We start from the raw sequence: 15,986 nt of genomic DNA on the forward strand, positions 1-15,986 counted from the left end.
TTTGAAATGGGAAAAAGGATGGTGGTTTTCTTTTGAAGATTTATCTGCAAAGTATAGATCAAGAGCCAGCAAATGTCTTTTTGTGAAGAGCTCAATAATAAATATATTCAGCTTTGTGAGCCATGCTGTGTGTCATACTCAACTCCTTATTGTAGTGAGAAATCAGCCGTGGATATTATGTGAGCAAATAAGTACAACTGTGTTCCAGTACAACTTTTTAAAAACAGGCAGAGGATCTAATATGGCCCCTGGGCCATAGTTTACCAATACCTGGTCTATGGGTTAAAGGAACTCCAAGATATTTTTACAAAAATTTTTCTCATTATCATAGCAGTCATGAGTGGTACACAGAGAGTTCATGGTTATTCAAAGTTATGCATTAAAATGAAGCCTTGAAAACCTATTCAATTTAATAGCATAAAGTAAGTTACAACTCCATTCATAATGTTGTGACCCACATTCTTATCATTGTAGGCTAAGATAAATACATATTTATATTATTATTTAACTTGCATTAATATTATCTAATAATGGTAAGTAGACATACAGTGGGCTGAGAAACTAGATATTTATTCCTGGATGGAGGAAATTTATTCTTATCATTAAACTCAGTTCAAGAAGCTATGCACTGATAAGCAGGCTCACGTCTCTCATAACACAGTTTTTAGAATCAGAGCCAGAAAGCTATATGTGAAGGAAAGTACCTAATGCTGTCTGGTAAGAAAATCCCCTTGGAGAGACTCCAAGCCATACCCATACCTTATAACGAACTCTAATTTAAAGAAAATAATATTTTAGTGAATTGCCAGTGTCAGATTTTCTGTTTTGATTTTAGAAGTTATACGGTGTTAGAATCTGTTACAAAATGAAGATTTTGACAGGCAAATGAAAAAGTTGCACACAAATTGCCATGCCAGTGTTAGCAATAATTTTATAATGCAGATTACATTTACCAGGTCCTAACAATTTGCAGTTTTCTTATTAAAATAAAACCATGTGGTCTGGGCAAATTGGGTGAATTTTAGCATGAACCATAATAATTTTTGAGCAATTACAGAAGCACATGTACACAGCCCCTGAGTAATTTGTCTTTCTGTCCGCTGTCAAATAAATAATATTTGTATCTTGAATCTGCCTGTAATAATTTTGCTATGGCACCATCACCTGGAGCAATTTATACTGTACAGCTGTTATACCCATTTGTCTCATATCTTATTACCCAAATTCCAAATTTAAATTTAAGTAAATGAGAAAAATCACAAAACTTCCTGATGTGCTTTACAGAAGAGGCTTAGAAACTCAAGTATTGAGTGATTTTTAACTATGCATAATTCATAGATCACTGTGTACCTAGTGATAACAGCTAGAAGATACAATCTAGTTGGATTATTGGAAATATTTTCATGTCTTGAGGCAGAAGCCCATATTTTCAATCAAATGTTCTGTTTGGTTGCCATTCTTATAGTTAGGTAAATTAAATGGATACATTTATATAGTTTGAAGGCAGAGCAAATGCCATGGAAGTTTGTATAGGTTTGGTATCCTTTGGGGGGTTTGAAACCAGAGAACTACAGTAATATATGAATACCTATGTTCATAGCAGAACAATTTGTAACAGCCAAAATATGGAACCAAACCAGGTCTCCATCAACGGATGAATGGATTGCAAAATTATACACAGTGGAGTTCTATTCGGCTACAAAAAAGAACAAAATCATGGCATTTACAAAAAGATGGAAAGATCTGGAAAACATTATTTTAAGTGAGATCAGCCAAGCACAGAAAGAGAAGGGACTTATGTTTTCTCTAATATGCCCAAACCAGGGAGCATTCAGGATACCAGAGGGACTCCAGAAAAGGGAGGGGATAACTCAGCAAAGCTAGAATGGAAGGATAGGAGAGGAAGAAGGCTGAGATTGATTAATGGAGGAGCTAAATCCGATAATCTGTAAAAGTATGAATACAACATGGTTTTAATCTGGACATTTAGTGTTGGGAGGGGGGAAGGAGAACCGGAATGGGGGAGAGGGCACCAAGTACAGTCTAAATGTATACCATTTTCAATATGTTCCACTAATAAATAAAAGTGAAAAAACATGTACATGAATGTCCATTTAAAAAGGGCATTTATATACTCTTGAGTGTCAAAGCTAGAAATAAAACCAAATGAAATTAAAAAATAAAGTATCCTTTGATATCAAAATATCCAAAGCTATCAAAACTAGATACATTTTTGGAGTCTCAGATAAATAAAAATAAAATCAATCATTCTAACCAACCCCCTCTCTCTGACCCTTTCTTCTCTCCCTCCTCTATTAGACTGAAGGCTTATTTTAATTTTTGATGACTACTTTTGGGAAGAATGACATAGAAGAAAAATAAAGTAGGCCAAATGTATGTACAGATATTTACTTAATATTAATATTTGAACATATAAATACATTTCAAAGCACTTATGCAGTTGAACTAGAGGACGCCCCTAAAGGCATAAGCAGCAGTGAAAATATATATTACATATGATTCTAATTTCATTTTCACATTCTTCTCTTGAGTGCCCCTATAGTGTGTAGGTATCCCTGGATGTGATATAAATAAATTTATAAAATATTATTTTATTATATAATGAAATAATGTCAGTGAATGTCTACAGAGTACCAAGACCACTCCTAGATCTTCTTGAATTAGGAAGTGGAATGAATGCTGGAATAAGGGAGTCAAAGTAGCAAGTTCAGAACCATCCAGGAGAAATCTAAAATTATATTGCACATTTGTAAAGAGGCTGCAGGAAAAGTTCAACAATTCTGGGGATACTCAGAATAAACTTTTGAGGGAAAGAAACATGAGTGACAGAAGTTTGTATAGGCTTTCTTTGAATTCCATCCAGTTTAGAGCAAATGTTCAAATCAGTATGGGCCACAGATTGGATCACTAGGTCAAACCCCAACAGATTATATTTTGCGAAAGTAAACATTTTCATTACAGGCAACAACAAAAACTATGTTGGCCCTTTAAGCCAGTTGTATGTAATCATTAACTGAGTAACCTCAGGCAAGTCACATAACCCTTGGTGTCTGTTTCCTCTCAGGAAAATTCAAGGGCTTGGTCTACATGAACTTTAAGGTCCCTTGCAATTCAGTTGTGATTTTATGAAGAGAAGATATAACTACTTCTTCTCTGGCATTGGATTAAGCCAAATGAAAGAGAGCATGGAAATGCATGCACAAAGTACTTTACATGTCTGTCCCTGAATGGCTCTTACATGCCTAGCCTCAGAATTTTCATTCTCCTACTTTTATTTCTTTGTGTGGAGACAATTGTGTTTCCAAAAGGCCATTTTTTCTTTATTTTTATTATTTTTATTGGTGCATTGTAGTTATACATCTTAATGGGGTACAAGGTGGCAGAGGCATACAAGCACACTTCACTTATTTAGCCCTTCCCTGATCCCTACCCAATTTCCTCCCCCTCCATCCTTCTCATGTTTAGCTTAGTGATGAATGTATGTCATGTACTTGAGAGAATTTTCCTCTTGACTCCTCCCATCTCTCTCAATTAGGTCACTTTATTTGCTCATCTATGGTTTTTCTTTCTTCATCTAGAATTCCTCATATGACTTATTTTACAAAATTTATGAGATGCAGGAACCACTGCTACCAATTTGGCACAAAGTAGTTGATTCCTAAATGACAAGTTGTCATGGTAGATCTGGTACAGGGTTGCTGTGTTTTGGATGGGATTTCTTACCCAAAGGATAATGTGTTAGACTTGCTCTTCAGTGTTGCAAAATGTAAGATGATGGGATCTTTGAGTAAGGGCCTAATAGGAGGTGGTTACATCACTGTGAGTGTAGCCCTCAAAAGAGATTAATATTGATCTTATGGGACCCTGGTTGTTTGTTTGTGAGAGAGCTGTTATAAAAAAGTAAATCTGGCCATCTCCTGTCTCTGGCTTTCTGTCTTACCATAAGATTCTCCCTTTCACACAGGTTGCCACCTGTCATGACACATGACACACCCGGAGAGGTCCTTGCAAGAGCTGCTGCCATAGTATTTGGCATTTTAGTCTTTAAAACCATAAGCTAATTAAACCTCTTTTCTTTACTAAGTATCCAGCTTTAGGTATTTTGTAACAGCAATAGATAATGGACTAATATGCAGGGTAAGCCTAATTATTTCCCCATCCCATTCTTTTCTTCCCCTTCCTTCCAATTTTGGCAGTAGATAAAAAGTAACTAGCAAAGTCTTCAGAATGTTTGAACTTCTAGCTTACTTGCTTTCTCAATTTGAACAGGAACAATATCAGCACTTGACATTTTACCCATTACACTCTGGACCTTTATAAGTCAGAACTTCTCACCAACCTCTATAGCAACAAAAACAATATTCCATTTTACAGAGAGCCTGATAAAGCATAGTCCTTCTCTTATTAGCTTTGCAAGTTGTTTCATGCCTCTAGAGCTTATTTTCTTCATCTTCAAAATGGTAATAAAATAATACCCACTTCTTAGAGTTGCGGAAATGTTTAAATGAGAAAACGTACATAAATAAAGTGGTATAATGCCCCACTACACTGTAAGCATCATAAATAGAACTCTTTCCATAACCACTACACTGAAGCATTGGTTGCTTTTATTTGGGTGGGGAGCTCTCTTCTTGTGACCAGTGGCTAACACAACCACAAGGGAATTTAGAATCAGGATATGAGGGCAAGTATGGTGGAGAAATACAATGTTGAAAGAGAATGAGATCCTTTAAAACACTTTCATGTTACAGAAACATGAAGTGAATTGCTCTGGTTACCGCAGCTACTTAATAAAAAAAGATGGAACCAGGGCTTTCAATTCTAGAGTTCCTAATTCTTAATTCACATGACTTAATTCTTTAATTCATGTGTCTTTTCATTTTAGAGCTCTTTTGTTTCATTAAGCCACCTTCTAGAAACCTACTTTACCTCCTACATTATATAGTCAAAAATCACAGAGGCAGAGATGACAGCTTTGACTAGTATGGTAGCAATAGAGAAGGTGACAGAATTTGGAATATATTTTCAAGAACTGAGTAATTGCTTGAATGTGGGATATGCTAGAAATAGATAAGTCAAGAATAACTCTTAGGTTTTGTGCCTGGGCCAAAATGAATGGAATTGCCATTTGTGGGGGGATGATAAAGAAAAGAAAAGGAAAAAAATCAAAATCAAGAATTCAGGGAAGATGGCGACCTAGAAAAGCGGGGCTTAAGAGTCCCGCTAACAACCAATCTCCATTACCACAAAAAGAGCGCCTTTCATAGCCAGAAAACACCATCACCAGAAAAACAAAAAAACCACCAGGCTCCAGAGAGAAAGCGGACTGAGAACAGAGCTCAGGGCCACAGAGGAGACACACGCGCCCGAGGACGCGGCAGCAGCGCCATATTGCCGGCGGCAGCGGCGAACTCAGCGGACGGCTACAGCAAGCCGAGGTGAGCCGATGCGGAACAGCCAGGCGGGATCTTTCGGCGCAGACAGCATTTAAAGCTCCCAGTGGCCGAGCTCAGCACACGCTGCAGGGATTCAGAGTGGAAATCAAAACCAGAGAAGAAAAAATACGCCAGCCTCATGGCCGAGGGCGTGGCAGCGGCGCCATATTGCCACCTGCGGCGGCAGCAGCAGTGAATTCACCGAGTCCAGTACAGCTACATCTACGTACTCAAGAACAGTGAGTCAAATTGCGGGCCACAGAGGAGAAATCCCAGTATTGTGCCTCCTGGGACTTGACCCAGTGAGGGAGTGGTGGTGGCAGAGATATCACACCATAGGAGAACGTGCAACCTGGCACCCCCCATAGTTTAGAGCAGCCTCTATCGACTCCCTGGGTCGGAGACTCTGTGATACAACCCAGTAAAGGAGTAGTAGGGTCTGAGATAATACAGACTCGAGATCCAGAGCACCTTAAGTGAAGCCATAGTGACCCAAGGGAAGAACCCAAAGAAGGCACAAACATCCGAAATCATGGGAAAGAGGAATAACACTGGAGTAATGAATGTGCACAACCCCACAACATCAGAACCTGATAAAACAGAAAATCAGAGATTTCTAGAAAATCAAATCAGGAAAATAACTGTAGAAATAATAGAGGTGCTTCAAAAAGAACTCAGAGAGAGCCAAAAAGAGATAAAGGATGCAATTAATGAAGTAAAGGCCTCAATTCAAAGCACAAACAACCGATTAGACCACATGGAGAACAGAATCTCGCTCTTAGAAGATGAGCAATCCAAAAATGAATGCATAGTTTCTAATCTAGAAAAAGATATCCAACAGCAGGAATCTGACATTGAAGAAATATGGGCCCATCTTAAGAGAGCTAACCTAAGAATAATTGGAATAGAGGAGGGAAAAGAAAGTGATACCAAAGGGATCAACAATCTCTTCAAGGAAGTAATAGCAGAAAATTTTCCAAATATAGAGCAAGAGGTTGATACACAGATCCAGGAAACTTATAGAACTCCCTTTAGACAGGATCCGAGAAGAGGATCCCCACGCCATATAATTGTCAAAATGACCAATGTGGAAGCCAAGCAGAGAATCTTAAAGGCAACAAAAACAAAGGGCCAACTGACATTCAGAGGCAAACCAATTAGAATCACTCCAGACTTCCCAAACCAAGTCATGAGAGCCAGAAGGGCTTGGAGTAACATATTCCAAACTCTGAAAGAAAACAACTTCCAGCCAAAAATTTCCTATCCAGCAAAACTTTCTATCAAATTAGATGGAGAAATAAGAAGCTTCCATGACAAACAGAAACTGAAGGAATTTATGTCTTCAAAACCAGCGCTAGAGAAAATACTCAAAGAGATTAACTACAAAGAAGAAATAGGTAACACTCACCAGAACCAGAGAAACAAGAGTTTCCATCCAACAGACAACTAAGATCGGTTATCTGTGGAGATTCATTATTTATGTTAGTCTTTTACCTATCTCTAAGTTGTATTGTTTGCCTTTATTGTTGTTAATTTTTAGGATTTCTAGTTGGAATATTAATATACCTTCAGATATAGCATTTGGAAATATTTTATCCAATTCTATTAGTAACTTTTAACTCTGTTTACATTGTCTTTGGATATACAATATTTTCTTTTATTTTTTAGGGAGTTTGTATATTCTTCTGTTGCCTGTGCCATTGAAATCATATCCAAGAAATCACTGCCAACTTCAATGTTGTGAGGTTTTATGACCCAGATTTTCTCCTAAAAGTTTATAGTCTTAAGATTTATATTTAGGTCTTTTATCTAGTTTGAGTTAATGCTTGTATGTGGGATTAGGTAAGGGTCCAATTTTATTCTTTTCCATGTAATTATTATTTTTCAACAATATTTAGTTAAAAGATTATTATTTCCACCACCAAATCTTCGTGGAAACCTTGTCAAAAATAACTTGACAATATAGGGAAGAAGTTAGCTCTAGGCTTGTATTTAACTCCAATGGTCTATATATCTGCCTTTAGAACAGTACTACACTGTTTCAATTATTGTAGCTTTATATGGTTTGAAATCAGAAAATATACATCTTCTAGCTTTGTTTTTGCTTCGAGATTGTTTTGGGTATCTAGAGTCCATATTCCATATCAGGATAGATTTTTTTCTGAAAAATAAATATATGATAGTTTCACCTAAAAAAAAGAAAAATATATTCTCTGGTAAGAAAGAAAGCAAAAAGAAATATTGAAATGTTATCTTTAAGTCATCAAAAGCTTGGTATCAGACAAATGAAACTGTTATGTGAGATTATCATTTTTAATTTTGGATAAATTGCTATAATACTAGATGTCAACCACTAAGCCAAGCATGGGAGGGAGGGATGGGGAGAGAATGGGGTGGGGATCGGGTGGGGGCTGACTGGGCGATGTGTGCATGTATGTCTACAAAAGTTTGTATCCCACTATGATGTATGAATACAGTGCACCAATAAAATAAAATTAAAAAAAAAATAGGTCTGGTGGTGTAGCTCGGGGGTAGAATGCCCCTGGGTTCTAACCCCAGTACCGAAAAATAAAATAAAATAAAATGAAAAAAATATATAAAAAAAAAGAATTCAGTTTGAAGCACATTAATACTGAAATGCATTATAGAGGGCTTTGACTATATGTTAAACGTAAGATGTAAAAAAAAATGGACTTGCTGTACATGAAGATTTTCCTTAATGCTCTGTATTTCTATTTTTAAGACAACTTGGTACTAGCCCCTAAGGAATCCATATTCTCACATCTCAAGCCAAAGCTGTTTCTCAAGTAGAAAGCTAAAACTTGTTTATGCTAAAGATAAATAATGAGAGCTTAAAGTATATCTTACTTATACAGTGGAATTTATGTTTTAACAATAACAACTCAAATCTTTCCCACTCAGTAATTTCAAGGGTACCATTTATTATGTTGTTCAATAGGAAATTATACTTACTATTTGATTAGCAGAATTTCAGTGATGAAAGATTTATTGGTCCCATATAAGGTATCTATCTATGTATGCATTTTTCTGCAATATAGTTTCTGCAGTCCTTAACTCCCATTCCCATTATAAATGAACCATCATCTCATTCCCATTGACCATAACTGATTGGACCATTGTGGGTACTCAGTGCAAATGTGTTAATTCCACAAGCAACCTGTAACATACTAGGTGTGGCTTAAAAAGATAAGCTAAGCCAGGCATGGCAGAGCATGGTTGTAATCCCAGCGCTTGGGAGGCTGAGACAGGAGGATCTCACAGGTTTGAAGCCAGCCTTAGCTACTTTGTGAGGCTCTCAGCAACTAGTGAGACCCTGTTTCCAAGTAAAGTATAAAATAGGCCTGGGAGTATAGCCTGGAGCAGAAAAGCCCCTGGGTTCCACTCCCAGTACCACACACACAAAAAAATATAAAAATAACTTAAATATTAAAAAGAGATGAACTAAGTCAAATATTTCTCTCTTGATTTTTTTTGACGGGAAATTGATAAGATTGGCCTGATATTGTGAGAGTTGAGTTAGAAGAAAATGAAACACTTGAGACTAGATACATTGTGGTGCATGTATAAAACAGGGGCATCCAAGGAATCCAACAGTACAATGAGGAGGATACAGCATATATTGGTAAAGAAGTACAGTGAGTTGGGGGAAGAATATGTGCCTTACCAGTATGCAGATCCTAAGAAAAAAGTAACCTTCAAATGGTATGGCTTTCCTGTTCCCTTTCCTTTCTTTCCTTCCTCCTTTCTCCCTCCCTTCCTCCATCACTCTCTTTTCAAACCTGCAAGACTCCAAAGTATTGGGATTACAGGCATGTGCCATTAAGCCTGCCTCCCCATTCCAATTTCTGTGAGGTCTAGGTTTGCTGGGTCATAACCTGTTCTTAGAATCCCACAAGTCTCTGAAAAGTCTACACTGTAAGCTTTTTTTTAAAAAAAAAGATGTTTTTTCTTGAATTAACATGATGCCAGAATTAATGCTAAGATATAAATTTATTTTATTGAATTCTCTTATTTTATAGATAGAAATAGGAGACCCAGGAAAGACCTGCCCTTAGGATGCAGGGCTCTAAAATTTTAACCATAAGATAGAAATTTTTCTCTAACAATTTTTCTGTAATGGGAATGCCTATATGGCACATTAAATCTTATCAATTTAAATCTATGTAACATTTAAATCTATGTTTGAAGAAATTAGCATCATTGTATATGAGAAAATTATTAGGAAAAGTCTCAAGATCAAATAAATATTTTTATCCTTATAGATACATTCTTTTCTCTCAGTGCCTTATAATATGAGGATCGTAAAGCAAACAGTATTTTTCAGGCAATAGTAAGTCTCTTCAGAGATGAATAACCATATAGCTCACTTGAATAAAAATATTTGAAAAATTAAAAGAAATGAACCAGATTTTAAACACTTTACAAAATTAAACCAACAAAACCTGTCATTTGTGCAAATATATTCACTTTCTGGAGTGTTGCTAAAGTATGAAAATGGAGCTAAAGCTGCATTAACTGTGAACCAGAGCCCATACCAAGCCAGGAATCTTAGAAGAAAGTCAATCAACATTTACCATGCCCCTACTGAAACATAGAATATGTGATCTAATTCAATAAATGTCACTGGTTGAGGAAACAAGTCAATGAGAGGAGAAACACTGAAAGTATTTGTAAGTACTGAGGCTCAGGTGTGATAATGTAGTTAAGCTATGATCATCATCATCATCATCATCATCATCATCATCATCATCAACAGAGAAACCTATCTGTGATACCACTGACCCAAGCCCTCTGAGAATGAAAGGAAATAATCAAGGGAAATATTTTCAACAACCACTATTAGCCTAGAACTGGACCATGGAGGATGGAGTTCTAAGAAATAAGACAAAATTTCTGTCCTTGAGAGGCTTCTGATGCCCCTTTCTGTGGAGGCAAAACAATTTCAAATTAAAAGCCACTTTAGTTTATGCTAAATACTTACTAAAAGTAGAGTCATTAGGTCTCTACCCAGTTACAACATTCACACTACCATCTGGAGTAGGTTTTCACTTAATTCTATCTGGCTATTATGAGCAACATATCTTGGTCCCAGTGCTCCTTTGGGACAAGTCCTTTTAGAGAAAGAAACACTGAAGTTTGAAGGATGGGAAGATTTTGATAGATACTCTCCTGGTCATCTGGACTTGAACCCTCCTACTTCCTTCCCCCACCACCTGCAAATTCAGGCTCTCAGGAAACCTTATCAAATCTCTTTCCATAATGTTTTTCAACATCTGGATTCATCTCATCAGTTTTGTTCTCACTGTCATCTTCTTCAAAGCCATCATTAACTCACATCTGAACTCTATTACAACTTTCTCACCAGACCCCTCTCTTCACTTGCTCCTCCCACTAATCTACCCTACACACAGCTGCCAGATTCATCTTCTTGAAATGCCACTTTCATCATGCCTTTACCCATTTCCTATGTGATACATTTTTAATTTATTTGCCTGGTATGCAACGCTCCTTCGATCAGAGCCCAGACCATATTTTTAACTTTATTTGTCTTATAAAAATGTTCTGGTTTAGCCAGCCCTACTAACTTCCCCCAACTTTTCTTAAGTTTCCAACTCAAGCTTTGAGCTTCTGTTCACAGAGCTTTCCCCAATTATAAATGCCCCACCCTCTTTATCAGTCTAAATTCTAAATTTTATTTTCTTCATAAAGCTGTCCTTGATTGTCCCAAATGAAAAGTGTTTGCTCCTCTGACTGAAAACTATTCTGTTTACACATATTTTGACTCTAGTTTGTACTGGGCATTTTCCTCCTCCCTACCCTCATTGGAATAGGTGATAAGGATATGAACTGGGAAAAGATACTAGGGGATAAGCACCATAGAAATCAGGAGACTAGTTAGAAGGTTATTATACTCTTGGAAGAAAGAGATAATGAGGCCTGGAAAATATTCAGGCGCTGGGAATACAAAGGAATTAATGGATGAGATAAATCACACACACAAAAAAAAGAATTAACAGGACTTGATGATTGAGGAGATAAGGGAATCGGAAGGATGAATAACAAATGAGCTGGAAGTTTTGAGGCTGAATCATGCCATTAAAATTAAAAAAGTGGTATCAAACTGGTTTGTTTAAGAGTGTGACAATTTTGTTCTCAGACTAAGTGGGCTCATGGCATGATATAGTACGTGATTAGAGAGAAAAGAGCTTAGAAAAATGATTAGAGCTGGTGATATAGTTTGAAGAAAAAACTGCTTAAAGGAATTCACTGAAGCCATTATCATTAATGTATTTATAAATAGAAGGGGTGAAGAACAAGAAAAGAAAGGAGGACAAAAGGAGAGGACCCAGTGGACAAGGCGTCTGAGCAATATAAAACAATATGAGAATATAAAAAAAGAGAATTTGAATAAGATAAGGGAAAAAATCAAAAGCTCAATAACTCTGATTCTGATTATTAGGAGATCAATAGTAACTTCTAAGATGATACTTTTAATAACCATATACATTCTTAGGAATATTGGATGTCTTGAATGGTAAGGATATGAAGCTAATAGGTATTTCACACTGACAATAAGAGAAAACGTGGCACAGAAGTTAAAGGGCACAGAGGAGCAAAGCAATAATTTTGATATTACCTGGGCCCTGCCATATCATATGGTGACAGTGCTGAGTTGTATGGACTTTAATTACTGTGTAGATACTAATGCTGGACTGCCTGATTTCATTTCCAACGTCTACCACTTCGAACCTGTACAAACTTGTGCCAGTTATTTAAGTACTCTGTGACTCATTTTCCCCATTTACAAATTGCAGATATGGAAAACAATATCTACTTCCCTGATTTGTTTTCAGACTTAAGTGAATACCAATCATGTGGTTGGAATATAAAACAGCCCATAGTATCAGTGGTATTTGTGATGCTCTGGACTTTGAAAGTTCTGTCAAATGTTTTTTGGGGGAGGGTACTAAAGTTTTATTCTACCTCTGAGCTACACCCCAGGGAAATTTATTTTTTTGTTTTAAAGTTGAGTATTGCTAAGTTCCTAAGAGTCTCACTAAGTTGCTGAGACTATACCCAAATCTGTGATCCTATCTCAGTCTTCCAAGTACAGGAACTACAAACTACAGACATGCATTCATACCTGGCTCTGTCTAGACTTTTAAGTGCCCATAAAGGTGACTCTTGTAAACATCCTAGGAATAGTCAGAATTCTGCATATGATCTCCAACATGTATGGCAACTTAAGTGAATTTCAGCATACTTAAATTTCTAATTTACCTGCTTAGAGAATTTAGTAAATTATAAAAGAAGTAGTTGTTGCTATGCAATAGCTCCTTAAAAATGCATATCTAATGATAAAAAATGGTCCTTGTTATTTTATGGGACACAGAGCACATTCAGTGAACTATGAATGAAATTCAACCAAATAAAAAATTCTTTTACAAGGTAAACTGTAGGTACTCATAATCAGCATGATATACCTGAAAAATACTTTTTCTAGGAGTAAATGTTTTTCAAGTAATCATACAGACCATTTTATGATATGTTGAAATAGAATAGGCTCTGGGTAAAACCCAAATTTTATTATGTTTATCATCTTGCTCACACTCATCAGAATTCAGTAAAATAGAGGAAGTAGAGTTCTCCTAATTTAATTTCTTGTCCACTATGATAAATGTTCAAAAAGTCCCTTGTACATTGTAAATGTGTGCTTAGAACAGACACTTATTTGGTTACAATGATATGGTATCTTTTTCCTCATATAAAATGTTAATTGTCAAGATCACAAATAGAGATATTTATTTCATTATTTAAGTGTTTCACTTAAAAAAGAAAGTGACATTATACGAAGACAAAAATCATAATAATTTCACAAAAAAATACTTCCAAGGAATGAAGGTCTCAATGCAATACAGCTTAGTCTCCTAAACTTTATACCCTGCCTATGACTATAGACATTGTTTACTGATATTCATAGCAGTGGTCCAGGGAAATAGGACATCATAGCTATGCAATGAATTTGCTCAAATAAATTGCAACAGTTTCCATCAATATAGAAATTTGATCAATTTTATATCACCAAATTATAGGCACAATTTAGAAAAATTTTCTAACAACCAGAGGAGTAATCTATTAAGACCCCTAAGAGATTAAGCATCAATCCAGAGCAGTTATGGACAAACCATCCAACAAGAGGAACTTGAACTAACCTTCATGAAAGACCACTTTGTTCTTTCCCTTAAGGCTGATGCAGCCCAAGAACTGTTAGCCCAGTCCAGACTGAGACAGACAGCAGATCTTTCTACTGAGGCAGCTATTCATTTACTCTAAGGAATAAATATGTTTAACAAGATCAAGAAACAAGTGCCAAAAAGAATGCATTGTGTAGAGAAAGAAAGGTACCTGGGAGCCCTTTAAACAAGACATTTCTAGTTCCATTAAAATATTTGAACAGATGGATATTTAACCCTCAACAGTCCTAATGGACACAGATCTAGTTGGAATCTGGCTTCTAACTCAGGACTCAAGGTGGGGATGCTCCACTTTTCTATCACTCCATGTCACTGGCAGAAAAGTTAAAAGTTGAACTCTGATCCAATTACCAAAGAGAGTAACTAAGCAGCACAGTGCATTTTTTGATAATACTATTTAGATGCTCTAGTGCTCAGTTAATTAACTAGTGTTTGGGTTTAATTGTGTTTTAATGTGATTTCCCTGCTTTGCTGGTGCTTTTATATTGATGTTGAACTAATCTGATAACTGAGTGTCTTTATTTCATGTTTTGCTGTGAAAAAAAGGGAAACAGTTTAAAATCTAGATTTTGAATAAAACTTGAATTAAGTGATAAAGATTTAAATCCATGTTAACTCAGACTGCCCCTATACCTCAATCCAGATTACATAGGAACTCTTCTCTATGAACAATAATGTGATATCATTATCAATTAAAATTTAAATTTTAGACAGGAGAATTTCAGGTTTGAAGTTAGCCTTACAAGCTAATCAATATCCTTAATGATTTAGACCCTATTTTAAAATAAAATAAGAAGAATATATCTTAGAGGTAGAATGACTTTGGGTATAATCTCCAGCATCAAGAGATTAAATATATTTAAAAATTATGTAAAATAATTATATTGTGATTTAGTATTCACATATTATTAAAATACACATGCTCTCCTTTGATCTACATATTATGAGGTAGGTTCTATTTTTCCTATTCCCATTTTACACAAGAGGAAATTAAAGCACAGAATAAGTGAGAAACATGAAACATACTCATGTTCATATATCACGTAAGCAACAGACTAGGATTTAAGGCAGATGTTAAAGTCATTGCTCTTTCTTTCTTATTCTTACTACTTTTTTCCTGATTTTGCAGATAGTTCACTCAAAGGCTTTCATTATGTTCTGTTTTCCAGGGCCTCAGTCACTCACATGAAATTTTAGTCTAAGGGGATCATGCATATAAATATGCCTTAAATACATGTTTGGCATTTTAAAAGAAGATTCCATAGATTGTCCTCAACAAAATAAGATAAGGGCTTTACACTATAGGAAAGACATAGTTTGTTCTTAAAGTCGCAGACTGACAGAATGGGAGAAGGTCTTTGCTAGCTATTCCACTATTCCTCTGATGGAAAACCAATATCTATATCACAGTGTGTGTGGGTGTGGGTTTTTTTTTTTTTTTTTGGTGGTACTGGGGATGGAACCCAGGGTCCCTCTACCTCTGGGCTACACTCCCAGACCTGTTTTATATTTTATTTGGAGACAGGGTCTCTTAAGCCAGCTGAGGCTGGCTTAGAACCTGCGTGATCCTCCTGTCTCAGTCTCCCAAGTGCGGGGATTACAAGCGTGCGCCACCACGCCCGGCGAAAACCAATATCTAGAATATACAAAGAATTTTAAAAACTCAACACTAAAATAAACAAAATCCATGTTTGCCTCTATCAATCTGAACTTCTTTTTTCATGTGTGATTACAATTGACCAATAACATATATTAAAAATTAAAGAATTCAGTAATAAAATATAAGTCTCAGACTCTAAAAATTTGGCTTTCCCTGCTTGCTGTCACCTTCATATCATTCATGAATACATTTTATTTTTTTTCTATCTTGTAGACAAGAGCCAAACATCATGTCCATTTGTGGTCTATCTTAGTGTTGCTAAAACAAAATACTATATACTGGATAGATTCTAAATAATGGAATTTTATTGCTCAGTTCTGGAACCTGGGAACTTCAAAATCAAGGTATCAGTAAGATTCATTGTCCAGAGAGGTCTTCTTCAAAGATGGTACCTTCTTTCTGTGCCTTCTTGCTCACATTGTGAAAAAGATATACTTCTTCAAACCTTTTTAATAAAGGCACTAATTCCATTTATGAGGGTTTCACCTTCATGACCTAATTGTCACCTCTTAATACCAATACACGGAGGAGTAAGTTTCAACATATGAATTTTGGAATGATACATGTATTTAGACTATAATAACACATGACAAT

At 36.0% G+C, this 15,986-nt stretch overlaps 1 protein-coding gene across 1 annotated transcript in view; it reads right to left on the bottom strand.

Moving 5' to 3' along the window:
* Positions 1–15,986, bottom strand: part of IL1RAPL2 (interleukin 1 receptor accessory protein like 2) — a gene marked incomplete at both ends in the record, with an annotated part of 1,085,952 nt that overhangs the window by 580,717 nt on the left and 489,249 nt on the right. The window lies entirely within an intron of this gene.

The sequence above is a fragment of the Muscardinus avellanarius genome, assembly GCF_963383645.1.
Source record: "Muscardinus avellanarius genome assembly, chromosome: X".
NCBI classification, from domain to species: Eukaryota; Metazoa; Chordata; class Mammalia; order Rodentia; family Gliridae; genus Muscardinus; species Muscardinus avellanarius.